This window comes from Myzus persicae, unplaced genomic scaffold, assembly GCF_001856785.1.
Source record: "Myzus persicae strain clone G006 unplaced genomic scaffold, MPER_G0061.0, whole genome shotgun sequence".
Taxonomy (NCBI): Eukaryota; Metazoa; Arthropoda; class Insecta; order Hemiptera; family Aphididae; genus Myzus; species Myzus persicae.
The window spans coordinates 3,627-16,321 of NW_019104424.1; the positions used below are offsets into that span (position 1 = coordinate 3,627).

At 36.5% G+C, this 12,695-nt stretch overlaps 1 pseudogene; it reads right to left on the minus strand.

Moving 5' to 3' along the window:
• Window positions 1-10,519: 10,519 nt before the first annotated feature.
• LOC111042080 lies at window positions 10,520-11,704 on the minus strand (annotated as a pseudogene).
• Between the last annotated feature and the right edge of the window lie 991 nt (window positions 11,705-12,695).

Genomic DNA, 12,695 nt, shown 5'->3' on the forward strand with positions numbered 1-12,695 from the left:
GTCGTTTCGAAGGCGGGAACGTTTGAATGTCAAGGGGTTAAACTGGTTCGATACATGCGGACCATCCAGTCTTGTTTTGGAAACGTGAAACCAAAATCGTGAGTCCTAGCACCGTATTTGGGTGTCTAGCAAGTCGGTCACGTCAAGGTGAAAATCGATTAAAATAAAATTCAGACATCTAAGTAAGCCATCCGACTGCGTCGCATAGCCGACGATATGGGCCTGCATTAATCTCTCGGTGTAACTCGCTCCGTCAGTAATGAAGGCCTCTGTGCTATTCGCTGATGGTGAATACCGATATCTGGACTTGATAGTTTAGGCGGGGTCCAGTCTTGTGCTTTTATGAAAGTCAAAAATCGTAAATCTTAAAGATTTATTTCAATGTCTAGCAAGTCAGTCACGTCCAATGGAAATCGATTCACGTTTAACTTAGTCATCTAGGTAGGCAATCCGACTATGTCGGATAGCGGACACAGTGATGGGCAGCAATAAGTGAGAATTGTCTTTGCAAAAGCCTATTAAAGTACATAATACATTAGGGCTGTGGGATCAAACTCGCTTCCTGCGCTGGTTCTTGCAATTCAAATTCAAAACAACCCAGGATCCACAATGTAAAACCTTCTATGTAGGTTAGGTCTCAAATTAACTATAGATATTATTTCAGATTTCACCTTTTGTGAGTTTAACTGACTACTACACTACATCAATATTCAATTGTATTATGAGTTAACAACATTGACCTACTCACCTTATTTGCCCTTAAATACTTTAACATATAATTGGAGGATTACTTCGGTATTGGTAGTATAGTAACACGAAGTTCCCGGGTTTGGTGTCATCGGGCATACCTTGCGGCATGACCTCCGACTACAACTACGGACCTTATATTACACTTTCGTATGGCCAGAGGACCGCCGGGGATTGACGACCGCACGTCGTCTGAGGACCACGAGCACCGGGCGCGCGCGGAGGGATTCTCCGGCGGGCCCGTACCATACAGCTAGGGCATACGGGTGCCTTTCGCCACCTTGGTGGGGTCGCAAACTATCCACGTTGCTTTCCGTTTTTGGTCACGGACAACCTTCGCTGTATATAGCTCCAACGATAAGCTGGGTGAGCGCTAAGGAGGGTCCAGGCTTTCTCGGCCGGCTGTCACCGTACGAGTCCGCCTGGCCCCATCACTCGGCAACTTTCCCCTGACCAAGCGTACGGTCTTTTCCCACATAGTTCGCTCCTGCAAACTGCCACTCCGAAACCAAACCGCCGTCGACCGCGGACAGTGTCCGCACGCGATCGACGTGTGAGGGCTCGGTGTTAATCTCTCAACACCGAGGGGCCCCCCCACATCCCGAAGTACCCTTCTCGCCTCCCGTTAGGTAAAGCACATCATTAGTGAGATGCTCGGATGAAGCTTCGTCGGCGACTGGCCTCAGCTTATGGTCCTCCCGAGATTTGGGCCGTGTACCGCGAGTTCACGGTGGACCCTTGCTCCGCCTCCCGGAGGCGTCACCAGGTGGTTAAGCCCAGTGACCGACCCGCTCTTCACGAGGTCGCGGTCAGAACCTCAACCACGCCCCTAAGGCGTCACCAGGTGGTTAAGCCCAGTGACCGATCCGCTCTTCACGAGGTCACGGTCAGAACCTCTCAACGCCCTAGTCCCCGGAGGTTTCGGTGCGTCCGCGCCCCGGGCGCCGACCCCGGCTGGCCTGTTCCCTTTTAGTCGCCTCGTATTACAAGCAGGGAATACTGGGGTAGTATTCTCCAAGGCCCCCACCCCAGGGCCTTGCTCCTCGTCCCTGACGTATGAGCACAACCCGGGCCAGAACGCGCTCGAGCGTGTTCCCCCGTTTCTGCCACTTACGCCATATGTGCTCATCGGGAACACCCCGAGCCTATGCCTTCCGTCTTTGGACGGGGCTGCGTTCTGACCCATATGGTCCTATGACCAATGCTTGGCCTTTCTTCGGACTGTTATTTTTCCTTTTGTGTGGTAGCGTTCTGCGTTCTACCTATCGGTCCGGTTTGTAAGTGCCAGTCTGGCAAATGTCCTAAGCGCTTCATAAGTTTTTCGGCTTTTCAAGAAGGCTCCTGCTTCAGGTGGCCACTTAACTTTTTACTTTCTAAGTGTTTTTATAAGATTGAGCCGGGCCGTTCTGGTTCAGGGACAGTATATTAGCATATGTTTAACTGTCTCAGGTTTCCTGTCGCAGGCACATATTGGGTCCTCGGACAGATTGAATTTGTGGAGTTTCGCTCTGAAGTCCCCGTGGCCTGTGAGGAACTGGGTGGTGTAATGGTCCAGGACCAGCGGAAGACTGCACCTTAGTCATACCGAGGGCAACATGAACTTAGTCCATTCGCCTTTGTCTACATTATCATATCTGGATTGCCACTCATCCATGAGGTTATTTGTAATATCTTCTAAGTTTTCTCTTGTTATTTTGTCTCTGGCATGCAGGCTTTTAGAGGACTGGAGCCTTACCTCGAGGTCCAGAGGGAGAGTCCCCGCTACGACCGATAAGCAATTTGTAGATGCCGTATTATATGCTTTTGTGATAGCTCTTAATGGATTTCGTTGTGCTGATAGCAGCTTATTACAACTTTTTAGTAATTTTGCACCCTCAGACCATACTTCAGACGCATAGCATATTCGGGGTAAGAATACTCCCTTGTACAACTTACGGGCTGCTATGTGTCCCATGCCCCAATCAGCTGAGTACACGGCTCTTAGTCTACTATACATTTCATCAGATTTGTTGCAGACAGATTTGACGTGATCCCAATAGCTGCGTCTAGGATCGAGAATCACGCCCAGGTACTTGGCTGTTGCCGTAGATTCGATTAATTGGGCGTTTATGGCTGTCCCAAAGCCCACCGTGTACCCTGGTTTCAAGCCGCCTTTTAACGAGAGTAACTGGCTTTTGCTTGGCGAAAATTCCAGCGAAAAAGTTCTAGACCATTCGATCAGGTGGTCGAGTTGTTTTTCTATGCGTGCGAAGGCAGTGTGCGGTCTCGCTGCACCGACCATCAGCAAAATGTCATCTGCATACGTTATCAATTTTGAGGTTAACGTCCTGTTGCTGTCTTTGTATATGGGAGTCATTGCTACTTTCCAGAGCGTGGGGCCCAGTTGAGATCCCTGGGGGCACCCTCTGTTTAGCCTTTGTCTGTAGTGTACTCCTTCTATCACCAGATCAGCCCATCTATCGTTCAGATAGGACTCGACGATCCTCACTGTGCTCAGTGATGCACCCAATTCGACCAGTTGAGTCAGTACTGGCGACCATTTGACATTATCGAAAGCACCTGTTATGTCAAGAAATGTTCCGAATATGTGCCTTGCCTTTGATGCGTCAACCCAATTATTCTTAGCATTCCGGCTGTGATCCCATCCATTCCTGGGGCGCTGGAGGTCCTCATTCTCCATATTGCGGCTTTAACTGTAAGTGGTTCAAGTGTTTTATTGTTATGGGCTAACGGACCTTGATATATTAGATCACCTATGTCCGGGTCTACTGGTACGAACTTATTTAATATAAGCTCCGCCGTCTCTTGACACGTCGAGGTCTGTGTACCATCTGACCTTTTCATGGTGCTTTGTATACTGCGTGTGCGGCTACCGTTCTTTGCCCAAGAGAAGGCCTTGCACCACGGATTTGTATTTAGCTCATCCGCAAAGCACTTCCAGAACTCGAGCTTTTGGCGTCTTATTTCTGTGAGAAATTCGTTGCGTAATTTATTGTATTCTTGGCGGTTGGTGGACTTTAGACCGTTTAGTCTCTTTCTGGACAGGTCTTAACGCATATTTGCAAGGACTGGTGACCACCATATGTTCTTGCCTGCAACGCCATCCGGTTTTTTCATAGGTATCGCTTTATCAGCTGCGATTTTTAGGGCGTGACTTAAGCCCAAGGCCATTGTGTCTATGCTGGTCTCGTTTATACCGCCTATCTCTCCCAATAGAGTGCTTCTAAACACGTCCCAGTCGGCCAGTCTGAAACTATATCTGAGAGGGTCGGATAATCTCTTGGTCGGGCTGTTTATTCTAAGGACCATGTTTATGACCCTATGGTCACTGTCAGTGAGATCACTGACTGACCAGTCGTGCAACAGATGGCTAATGTCGGCCGTGGTCAGTGTTATATCTATATTAGATGCGCGACCGTCATTACGGCAGAATGTGCTCGGTTGGCCCGCTTTGTTGTGTACGGTCAAGCCATGTCTTTTGATGCACTCTTCAGTAAGGCGGCCCCGTTTGTTCCGCGACTCCGAGTACCAGAGTCTAGAGTGCCCATTTGTGTCCACACCAATCAGGACTCGGTTTTCCTTTACAAGGATCTGGTCTAGTCGCTCTGTGTGTGCTATAGTTGGCGTGTTATATTTAAAATAAGCCGACACTAGGATGACAAAGTCGAGGGGCCCAGTGCCGTAGGCTATTTTAACGACGGCTGTATGGCTTGCGCAATACGAACTCAGAGTAAGTGGCTGGAATCGTTTGGTTAGCACTACGATCGCCGCCCCATTGTCTCTGCTAATGAGGACTTTACTGCACCCCTCAAATGCATATATCTTTCCATATGTAACGAGGGGTTCTTGAATAAGAACGATATCAATTTTCTGCGCTCTGCAGAGTTCTCTCAATTGATGGCTCGCAGTTCTGTCTCTATTCAGATTGTGCTGACTTATTTTCATATTTGTGGACGTGTTACTCATTTTTGAACAGTCGTAGCGAAGTCCGTGCGTCGGAGGAGCGCACTTATGGCTTTGATTTTTGCCGGGCAATTAGCCGACGAGGCCTTGTGGTTTTTGCTCTTGCAATTAGCACATTTCATTATCTCCGAGTCAGGTAGTATAGTAACAGTGGCTGTAAATACAGGCTGATTCGATCAACATGGACAAACATATAACTTCAATTCTATACTACAATTATATATCCAACTACCAACATGATCAACCAATGGTGACACCGAGTAGCTATTCCATAGGATATCACCTTGTGACTCGCGAGTACAAAACCAAAAACTCAAAGTTATATCATGTGATTTATTGCATTTAAAAAAAAAAAAAGTATAAATGCATGATATACATAGTATATCTATGTAAAATGAAATATACACTGCCTTTTCAGATATATTTTGTTAAGAAATAAAAGATTATTACTACTGGTATAGGTACACTAATATACATTCAAATACATAAAGACAATTATACAATATAGTAGGTTTTATTAGTAGTTATTATAGGTTATAGTATTTAGTATAGGTTTTATTTATGTTTATTATATAAGATAGTTTATTAATTTGATTTAATAATCATAAATAAAGAAATTTACACGACATTAGTATGTGTTATTATTACAGACACAGAATTTAAAATCTTTTAAACGTAGAATTTAGTTACAGCAGTATACCTCAATGTAGATATGCAGCTTGAGTAATAATAATGGCTATGAATATCAATTAATATATTATGTTTTATTTATCACAATTTTTCACAATTTTTTGATATATTGCCTGATTTATATTGATTTCAGTTTAATAGAGTTAACATTAAATGAAAATTCAATAATAATATCACACAAGAGCGTAGTGTGTAGGTAGGTCAAGCACTATAAAAGTCGCGATTGTAGGTTGGCGCCCTCGGGTTCACGTTTTATAGTATAAGATTTAAGATTATATCTACACAAAAATTATAACGCGATATGAATGGTAGATTAATCTTTCCTCTGCCACCATTCCCAACAATCCTCCTCGACGCCTTAAACGTCACTGGCCGCGTGATTTACTTTTATAATCAGCTCAAAAACTTACTAATCAAAATTTATTATTGAAGTAGGGTCATTGGATGCCCCTTCTATCACGCCCACATGCCTTGTAAATAATGTTAAAAAATTTACTTATTGTATCAAATGTATACAGATTGTAAGTATATTGTTGTTTTTAAAATAATAATAAAAAAAAGATTTTCGGAATAAAAGAAGATAACCAATTCATAATATTATATTACGGCTCCACGTGGAGCCTCACTGATTACTTTCTTCACATTAGCCAATAAAATAATAATATTATGTTCTAAAGGAATTTTTTCGTCACCGACTGGTGGTCTTGTGCGATACAAAAATGCGCCGCAGTCAAAGTGTTAACTATCTATAGTTTTTAATTTGAAATTTAAAAAAATTGCCAAAATATGCAAAATATGCAAAATAAGCATAAAAATGTTAAAATATGCACTTTCCTGCAAAATCTATCGATTATGCAAAAATATGCACAGTCAAATTTTAGATCTGATATCGTGGCACCGAGAAATAAATTTATTTCGCACTCTGCTATATTTAACAATAATTAAACAAAGTAGGTATGCAAATGCTACAAGTCCCTAAGCCTACTAATGACCGATGGACAATCCCCACCGATCGTAATATGATACTTATGATTTTTATTAATATAAACGTTTAGTATATAATATAAATGCTGAATATGCAACAATATGTGACATGCCTTAAAAAACAGGTAGAAATGGTAAAAACGAAATTTCAAGGTCAAAACTATAAAAGTATAAGTACTTAGAACTAGAAATGTATCATATTAGGTTTGGGTTTATCCTAAGATTTTCAAAAAGGTCTTGGGCGGTGAACGTGTTAATTGTGAGCAAAATATTCAGTGGTTTGAGAGCGTAAGCTAAATTACCCGTCGTTGCCGCGTTACGGTAAAAAAAATAAAATAGTTGAATAATAACTGTGTATATAAGGATAAATATATAGGATGTATCATGTATACATTGTTAGAATAGTATGCAATTAATAAAAAACATAAAATGGAAAATAGTTTAATTTCTTAAGCTTTAATAACATTTATAGATACTATAGATAGGTATACGCAAGATATATATTTTATTTTATGAATGGGAAAACTATACATACTTCACCCAAAACAAAAGATTTCTTTTAAATGTATAAACACTATAAACAAATGAATTTCAACGAATTTGTGTATTATTATTATGGAATTTCTTTATTAACTATTCATTGTATCTTTTTGTTGTTTGGTATTTTGTATTTTTAACTTTTCGAAAGATCTAACTCTGGACATGGCAACACAAAGTTGACAATGGTCCATGACTAAACACAGGTTGGGGTAAATATAAACCTACTTTATCCAATGTTCTACCCTGTGCATAAGCTATTCGAAAATTGACGTTTAGTAAATGAAAAGGGAAGAGTAGAAACTGTCGGGGTTAAATCAATTCTAGGCTATATATTCCAGTCAAGGGACCAGTTATAGATTCCAAGTCTAAAGAATGATCGTACATATTTCGTACTATAATTCTTGTGTCATTTATTAGATTGGAGATTACATTTAAATTTCTCAAGGGTATTACAATAGCACCTTTCTTTAGTACCAAACTGTATTGAAGGTAAACCACTTAAATGTAAACTATCTAAAAATTCTATAGGAAACAAAAAATCGTCACATTCTTTTGACACTATACTTAAACTTAAATACCTTTTTACTGGCCCTGGCAACATAGTGACAATTGCATTATTCATCTCATCACAATGTTCATTTTTAGATGTAAGAATAGCAAATTGTGAAAAAGTAGACACATTTTCTAAACTAAAAATAATATTTTCAAAAACGTCTTTTATCATATCACTTGAGTTTATTCATGTTCTAATTTTAGGATACTACAACATCAAGTTGTCTGCAGGTAAAAAGAACCGAACATAATATAAGAGATATTGATACATTCTCAAAAAATATTGAAATTGGGGAAACAAGTGTTTCACAAAAGGTCATAGTATTATTTACTTAACAAGTACTATGTGTAATATCATACAAGAGAATAATATAATTATAGTATAGATACTTAAATGTTATAATATAATATATAGTAGTCTTATAACATGTTAATATAACTTCGGAGAAATTCTTTATCTCATTTCCGAAACTGATCCGAAATGATTTCGTTTTTATTTCTTTTTTTATACCATTTTTTGCTCGTGTGCCTACCTAATTAAGAACTATATATTTTTATAAGAATTTGTGTAAATATTAAATAGAAATAATTTTTTTACTAACCTAACCTAGGTAATTGTTTGTTTATTTCCATCTATAAAAATCTTATAATTACTACAATATGTCGACTTTATGGTAGTGAACATCTAGCGTACAGAAATATATTTAAAAAAATTAAATTAATTAAAAATCAATTCATAATTTTCTAAATATTAAAACTGATTATGCATACATTATTTAAGTGTTGAAAATACTATATATATTTTTTATACAACTATATGGATACTAAATGGTAATATTTTTTTTACTTATTTAGGAACTGTTTGATCTACTTAGAAGTGCTAACTAAGGAAAGGCATTATTAGCTACATATCAAGAAAAGGTACTATTGGATAGCGTAGGCAGTAAACGCTTGTGTAATTTGATCATTAATAAAGATCTGAAAGATGATGTCAATAAACAGGTTCCATCATCTAGGCTTCATGAAGTAGCTTATCAAATCACTAGTATTTTTAGTAAGGAACATAAATGATGTCAACATATGCAAGTATATTATGTATAATAATGTAAAATCTATATGTATACAAATTAGTGTACATTTTGAATACATTTTAAACTCAAGATATACCACACCAATTTCAATAAAAATTTCAGGACATATTAAGATTAGTATGTATATAGATGGTTTCTGTGAAGTTTGTACGCCGTGCGATAAATGGTTCCGGAGTTATGGCCTCTTAATGTTTCGCGGTATGCGTTCACTTCGTCCGCCGAATATGTAGAGTAAATTTTAATAGAAAACAATAGGTAATCATTGAACGATGACCAGTTATGCCATAAATGTACCCCAAATAGCTCTTATATACATCCATGGTATCGTTAATTGGTTTGTTTCCTATTATAAATTACCCTATGTAATTATTCATTATTCTTTAGTTTGTAATATTTATTTCATCATATTTATGTATTTATTCGTATGGCCATATTAATACATTAACAATACAGATTGATTTTTATTCGTAAAAAAATGTTATTTGTAAAAAATTCCACGACCAAGGGGACAGAATGTAGGCCGACGATCGCGTAATTATTTCGGCCAACAGTATTATAGAAGTTTTCAAAGTGAAAATGCACAATTACAATGAAATGTTTTTCAACATTTACGAAATGAACGAGGAACTACATCTGCAGGTCCGTCAACAAATCCAGCATCAAGACGAACGTCACGAATTTCGCGTCATGCACAAGCCATGGAATTTGCTGCATTTCATTACGACAGTGAAATGGATTACAGTGAACATGGTCTTATTTGTGGAATAACGGTGAGATGTTTACATTGACTGGCATGTGTTGTGCTAATGGCAAAGTGAAATTGCCAGCATTCGAATCTCCCCTGATCCACTGCACTCATTGATTTTTGTAACATCACCAACGTCCAAGCATTTTTTGTCCCACATTCAAAAATATAATACGCCATTTCAAATGACTTCTTTTGGTGCGACGAAAGTTATAAGAGACAGTTTTATGCCGACGTTCGAGGTAATTATTTCACGGCGTTGTACGATTGAGAACGTTTTACCTTTTTATCAACACGATTGAGACCGATGTTGGCAGATCAAAGAAACAATATTTTGTACCTTAAAATCAAACGATTGAGAACGATATTTCTAGCGACGTTGCCATTTATTTTAACTTTTAGTAAAAAATTTTAGGGCTGGGATTTTGATGGAAATGCATCTTTTTTCGTTTTTTTGAAACGTTGTTTTGTTAATATAAAATGTGTAAACTGATTTTTTTTATATTTTTTTAAAAAAAAATGCATTTTTTGGGCATTTTTCACAATTTGTTATATAAAAAAGTGAAAACCTTGAAAATGAATTATCGAAAATCGAGTCCTCTAATTTAATATAAAACATCCATAACAACCTCTTCAAAAACATATAAACATAATATGTATATAATATACATAATTTATTGTATTAAAAATATAAGAATTTATAAAAATTAAAACTTATCTCATAAAATAATTAGTGTATTAGATACATATACAATACGTCAATACGACTATACGAATTCGTAATTACATTAAAAGTAACAAATAAAATTGAGTTTATAAAGGTGATTTATTTCAATACAATTATATACATTCGATTATTTGAATTATTTTATTATTAATAGGTAGGTATGTTACAAAATAAAATATATTTATACAATATATAGGTACCTGTAGAAATAAGTAAGATAAACAAAATACATACATACTGACTTCCGAAAAATAATAATACACTATCCGTGTGTTCCTAAACGTTTGCATATTGTTATCAAATCCATCGGGTTTCATTTCAGTCCATCCTTTAGAATAGCAGATTGCTGATAAGTCAATCGGCTTGATTACCTCCCCTCCAGCGGCTGACCAATCTGATAAATTTAGGAACACACGGTATATTAAGTATATAAATACGTACTAAGAACCTCCAATAAATTAATTTTTAGAACTTACAGCATTATAACTTAAAATTAATGTTTTCTATAGCTGATTTTTTTGCTTTCCTCTTTAAATAAAATTTTGTTATAAAATATATTAAAAATACTATTATTACGACAACTAAATATTTGTTCGTGTATATAAATTCATACGTTTTATTTACAGTAAGTGAATTTAGTAACATATCTTGTTGGTCTAATTGGATATTTATTTTATTGAACGCTTCTTTATTAAATTTAATATTTATTTATTTCATCGAAGTGAATAGCTTTGGGATAGGGCTGATTTGAAAAGTTGTAAACATTACAGCATGAATCATTCATCAGAGATAAGTCTACTGGAACTGAGAAATATGTTTTTGGTTTAATTTTTGTTCAGTTTGTAGTACACCTTTCGAGGTGTAAGCATCTGATCTCAAGTATAACTTCCCAGAACTTTTAACTTAAATTTTTTGCGTGAAAGACTATTTATTACAAATTATAGTTGTTGTAGTGGGTTTATCACATACAAAAAACCAATGATTTTTGAAAAATGAGGATACCACATTTCTGTTTTGAATTCAGAGATATAAGTATCACATTGAGGTAGTTTAGTTACAGCATTTTTTAGTAATTCTGTTACACACGTGGGGTCCGTGTCACAATTATGTATAATTTTATTAAATCCACAAACAAATATTTTTGCCACTACTTTACAGTTATTTAAAGCTGGCCAAATAAAATATTTGGTCATTATTTTGTCCATTAACAAATACATAGAATTTTTAGTCATATGGAGAAATTGACCATGTTCATTAATTGGAATGTAAATCGGTAATATGTAATAAACGTTAAAATTTTCTATAAGGCACATTGGAAATTTTAAAGAAAAAATAAATCTGTCATTTACTGTGTGCATTTCAATACTTAATATTTTGAATATTTCTTGGATATTCTTCATCAAATTTAACAGGGATTTTCAAATCCTTCGGGAGAATAGTCTCTATATTTTTTATTTCCGATAGCAATTGGTCGGGTGTTATTATAAACGCATCTACTATATTATTCTGAACGTTAGAAATTACTCTTTGTAACCTACTTATAAATATGTCCAATTCAAATATAGTGTGTTCCATAAGACTTATCGAACTCGGAATAATAATTTTTCTATCTTCGTTAGATATCTCAATAATCATTTCGTTCAATTTTGTCTCGCCTTCTTTCATATTTGCAACATAATTTCTTATTTTCATTAAATGATATAACCGAATAAAATTAATTATTGTGCTTTTTAATATAGATATCTGATCATGAACAATACGCATAAAATCTTTCTGATCGTTTTCTAATTTATTGATCGAACTATCATATTTTCGTACATCATCAGCATCAGTTATTCCATTCATCTATTTTAATACCGTATCCCCAAACTCAATAGATCGCTTCACCTTTTTGTTCTATCTACCCATTTGTACAATTAAACCAATCTCGTTTTCCAATTTATTCGCATATTTTTTTAACTGATACAAAGTTATAGACATTTCTTTGAACGCAATTAGTTCAATTGATTTTAACACTTGCCTAATATTTCTAAGACTGCTATTTAAAAATTTCAAGGTTAGGTTTCAAAAAGAACAGAATATCCTGCTATCATACATAATTTTATAAATTACAACATTCTGCGATTTCGGTCAGATATTAGAAAAGCAGTTAAATATCATATGAGCACAGATTTAGCACTTTAGCAAAAGACAACAGGTGAAAAAAAAAAAAAAATGTCAAGTGTTAAGAATATTTTAGGATTACCAAATGTAAACTAAAACTATAATAACTAAAAATTATTTTCTTGGTGTGCCATTACACATTTTAATGGTTATTTCATATTTCCTTGTTTTTAATTTTGTTTGAACCTTATATTTGTAGAGCTTAGAAAAGACATATCTAACGCTCCATACCACCGGTTGGGTCAACACAACAGTTGTGCTTCATACTTTTGCCAAAAGTTGATGAGATAAATTTCGTTCCGAAGGCACAGAAAAATCAGGTTTTATGGCTGAATTCCGAAACATTGTGTATAGGCTGCAAATAAAATCTGATAGCTTGATAGAGGATGTCGATAACAACCTATGTGAGCGGTTTAATTCCCTAATTAAGAGGATGCTACACCCAGTGGCGGTTTTTAGGGGGGCGAAGGGGGCGCTCCCCCCCCCCCCCCCC